Raw genomic sequence first — 4777 nt, forward strand, 5'->3', positions numbered from 1 at the left:
CTCAAAGAGATTTATTTCCTAGATATCCGGCAACAGCCAGAGGTACACACGTAGAGATGTGGTAACTCTTCACGAGGCCTACTGAGTTTCTGGGATCTTCTGCCCCCGGTGTTGGAGTAAGCCAGGAATTCTATCCCAATATTACCCAAGATCTGGTAATAAAATTGGGAATTTGAAACTTGGTGTCTGGCAATGCCTTCTGTTTCCATTATCACAGTCATAATCATTAACTTTGCAATTACATTTATCTGAACACCTATAGACCAGGCACTATGCCACATACTTTGTTTCTCATTATTACAAGCTTTCGGGAAGATATTATTATCTCCATGTTACAAGGGAGAAAATGAACCCCAGAGAGGCAAAATAATGTTCTCAAAGCTTACTGGGAAAAGGCTTGCCTTCTCAGTTGAAAAATTCTTCGACTCCCAATTACTTAGAGTTGCAGTTTTAATCTAGATTTTAAAGTGCCCTAGGAGGAACCCTCAGGAGCCATCTCAAGGAAAGGATCATGTGGAAAGTTTAAGGTTTCCTCCAGATGCAGCACACATTTTGATGAAGCATCTTTGATTTCACCTATTTTCAATTCTAGTCAACCATGTAATATTTAATCTGAAGGGCTCTGCTTTGATATTTGAAAAAACTCAGAAAAAGAAGGAAAGGGAATGAGGGGGAAAGAAAGAAGACAGATAAATGTTAAAAAGCATCAGCTTAAATAAAAAAATCTAAACTTTGAATTTTGACATTTCTGGATCTTCAGAAACTTTCTCCAAGACACCATTCCTTACGTAACTGCAATCTCTGTTCTTGAGCAGGCTTGATCCCATCAAACTGGACACACTGCTGTTTCTTAACTATTCCTCATGTCTATTTGCCTCCATGTCTCTTCATTGCTTCCCCAAGCTTATGCTGTTTTTTTTTTTTTTTTTTTCTGCCGTTCATTTCTGGCTGCCTCACAGCCTCCACATCCTGAAGACTTCACTAGCTTCCCCCGACTGGAAGCTATTTAGCGTACTCTGAATGCACATAGCACTTTGTCTTAATAATTTTTTGAGACACTCAATAAGATAGCTATTGTGTCCAGAATTTATTCCTTCAGGTGGGTTCTTGGTCTCACCGACTTCAAGAATGAAGCTGTGGACCCTCACGGTGAGTGTTATAGCTCTTAAAGATGGTGTGTCCGGAGTTTGTTCCTTCAGATGTTCAGATGTGTCCAAAGTTTCTTCCTTCTGGTGGGTTCGTGGTCTCACTGACCTCAGGAATGAAGCCGCAGATCCTCACGGTGAGTGTTACAGCTCTTAAAGGTGGTACAGACCCAAAGAGTGAGCAGCCCCAAGATTTATTGTGACGAGTGAAAGAACAAAGTTTCCACAGCATGGAAGGGGACCCAAGCAGGTTGCTGGCTTGGGTGGCCAGCTTTTATTCCCTCATTTGGCCCCGCCCACATCCTGCTGATTGGTCCATTTTACAGAGAGATAATTGGTCCATTTTACAGAGTGCTGATTGGTGTGTTTACAATCCTTTAGCTAGACACAGAGTGCTGATTGGTGCATTTTTACAGAGTGCTGATTGTTGCATTTACAATCCGTTAGCTAGACATAGAGCACTGATTGGTGCATTTACAGTCCTCTAGCTAGACAGAAAATTTCTCCAAGTCCCCACCCAACCCAGAAGCCCAGCTGGCTTCACCTCTCACTATCATAGCCTTGGGTAAGATGACTGAATAGAAACAGCTCTGGTCTGCAGCTCCCAGTGAGACCAAAGCAGAAGGCAGGTGATTTCTGCATTTCCAACTGAGGTACCTGGTTCATCTCATTGGGACTGGTTAGACAGTGAGTGCAGACCATGGAGGGCAACCAGAAGAAGTGGGGAGCTTTATCTCAGCAGGGAAGCACAAGGGGTCAAGGAACTCCCTCCCCGAGCCAAGGGAGGGAGGGACTGTGCCATAAAGGATGGAGCTATCTGGCCCAGATACTATGTGTTCTCATGCTCTTTGCAGCCCACAGACCAGGAGATTCCCTCAGGTGCCTACACCACCAGGACCCTGGGAATCAAGCACAAAACTGGGTGGCCGTTTGGGCACACATTGAGCCAGCTGAAGGAGTTTTGTTTTGTTTTGTTTTTGATAACCCAGTGGTGCCTGGAATGCCAGCAAGAGAGAATAGTTCACTCCTACGGAAAGGGGGTTGAAGCCAGGGAGCCAAGTGGTCTAGTTCAGTGAATCCCACCCCTATGGAACCCAGCAAGCTAAGATCCACTGGCTTGAAATTCTCACTGCCAGCACGGCAGCCTGAAGTCGACCTGGAATATTTGAGCTTGGTGGGGGGAGGGGTGTCCACCATTACTGAGGCTTAAGTAGACAATTTTCCCCTCACAGTGTAAACAAAGCTGCCAGGAAGTTCGGACTGGGCAGAGCCCACCACAGTGTGCCAAGCTGCTGTAGCCAGGCTGCCTCTCTAGATTCCTCCTCTCTGGGCAGGGCATCTCTGAAGGAAAGGTAGCAGGTCCTGTCAGGGGCTTATAGATAAAACTCTCATCTCCCTGGGACAGAGCACCTGGGGGAAGGGGCGGCTGTGGGGACAGCTTCAGCAGACTTAAACATTCCTGCCTGCCAGCTCTGAAGAGAGCAGAGGATCTCCCAGCACAGTGCTGGAGCTCTGCTAAGGGAAATACTGCCTCTTCAAGTGGTTCCCTGATCCCTGTGCCTCCTAACTGGGAGACACCTTCCATCAGGAGTGAAAGACACCTCATACAGGAGAGTTCCAGCTGGCATCTTGTGGGTGCCCCTCTGGGATGAAGCTTCCAGAGGAAGGAACAGGCAGCAACCTTTGCTGTTCTGCAGCCTCCGCTGGTGATACCCAGGCAAACAGGGTCTGGAGTGGAACCCCAGCAAACTCCAGCAGACCTGCAGCAGAGGGGCCTCACTGTTAGAAGGAAAACTAACCTCTACCAGCGGGATTTGATGGCGTGATGTCTCACAGAAAGTTCTCCGCTCCCAGACATGGGCCCCTTGGCTTCCTGCCTCGGAAGCGCAGCAGCAGGCATCGCGGGAAGGTTAAGAGCTTCCCTAAAGATGATCCGTCTAAGCCAGTCCACCTCACAGCCTTCCTGGGATACAAGGCTGGCATGACTCACATCGTGCGGGAAGTCGACAGGCCAAGATCTAAGGTGAACAAGAAGGAGGTGGTGGAGGCTGTAACCTTTGTGGAGACGCCACCCATGGTGGTTGTGGGCATTGTGGGCTACGTGGAAACCCCTCGAGGCCTCTGGACCTTCAAGACTGTCTTCGCTGAGCACATCAGTGATGAATGCAAGAGGCGTTTCTATAAGAACTGGCATAAATCTAAGAAGAAGGCCTTTACCAAGTACTGCAATAAATGGCAGGATGAGGATGGCAAGAAGCAGCTGGAGAAGGACTTCAGCAGCATGAAAAAGTACTGCCAAGTCATCCGTGTCATTGCCCACACTCAGATGCACCTGCTTCCTCTGCGCCAGAAGAAGGCCCACCTGATGGAGATCCAGGTGAACGGAGGCACCATGGCCGAGAAGCTGGACTGGGCCCACGAGAGGCTCGAGCAGCAGGTACCTGTGAACCAGGTGTTTGGGCAGGAAGAGATGATCGACGTCATCGGGGTGACCAAGGGCAAAGGCTACAAAGGGGTCACCAGTCGTTGGCACACCAAGAAGCTGCCCCGCAAGACCCACCGAGGTCTGCGCAAGGTGGCCTGTATTGGGGCATGGCATCCTGCTCGTGTGGCCTTCTCTGTGGCACGTGCTGGGCAGAAAGGCTACCATCACCGCACTGAGATCAATAAGAAGATCTATAAGATTGGCCAGGGCTACCTTATCAAGGATGGCAAGCTGATCAAGAACAATGCTTCCACTGACTATGACCTGTCTGATAAGAGCATCAATCCTCTGGGTAGTTTTGTCCACTATGGTGAAGTGACCAATGACTTTGTCATGCTGAAAGGCTGTGTGGTGGGAACCAAGAAGCGGGTGCTCACCCTCCGCAAGTCCTTGCTGGTGCAGGCGAAGCGGTGGGCTCTGGAGAAGATTGACCTTAAGTTCATTGACACCACCTCCAAGTTTGGCCATGGCCGCTTCCAGACCATGGAAGAGAAGAAAGCATTCATGGGACCACTCAAGAAAGATCGAATTGCAAAGGAAGAAGGAGCTTAATGCCAGGAGCAGATTTTGCAGCTGGTGGGGTCTCAATAAAAGTTATTTTCCACTGGAAAAAAAAAAAAAAAAAAAAAAAAAAAAAAAGAAGGAAAACTAAAACAGAAAGCAATAGCATCAACATCAACAAAAACGACAACCACGCAAAAACTCCACCCGAAGGTCACCAACAGCAAAGACCAAAGATAGATAAATCCACGAAGATGAGCAAAAAACAGTGCAAAAAGGCAGAAAATTCCAAAAGCCAGAATGCCTCTTCTCCTTCAAAGGATCACAACTCCTTGCCAGCAAGGGAACAAGACTGGATGGAGAATGAGTTTGACGAATTGACAGAAGTAGGCTTCAGAAGGTGGGTAATAACAAACTCCTCCGAGCTAAAGGAGCATGTTCATGTTCTAACCCAGTGCAAGGAAGCTAAGAACCTTGATAAAAGGTTAGAGGAATTGCTAACTAGTATAACCAGTTTAGAGAAGAACATAAATGACCTGATGGAGCTGAAAAACACAGCACGAGAACTTCATGAAGCACATACAAGTATCAATAGCAAAATCGATTCAAGTGGAAGAAAGGATACCGGAGACTGAAGATCAACTTA

General features: G+C 47.7%; 1 pseudogene; it reads left to right on the forward strand.

Annotated features, from left to right (window-relative positions):
- The first annotated feature begins 2944 nt into the window (after positions 1–2944).
- LOC103236697 (large ribosomal subunit protein uL3 pseudogene) lies at positions 2945–4294 on the forward strand (annotated as a pseudogene).
- The last annotated feature ends 483 nt before the right edge of the window (positions 4295–4777 follow it).

Source organism: Chlorocebus sabaeus, chromosome 7, assembly GCF_047675955.1.
Source record: "Chlorocebus sabaeus isolate Y175 chromosome 7, mChlSab1.0.hap1, whole genome shotgun sequence".
NCBI classification, from domain to species: domain Eukaryota; kingdom Metazoa; phylum Chordata; class Mammalia; order Primates; family Cercopithecidae; genus Chlorocebus; species Chlorocebus sabaeus.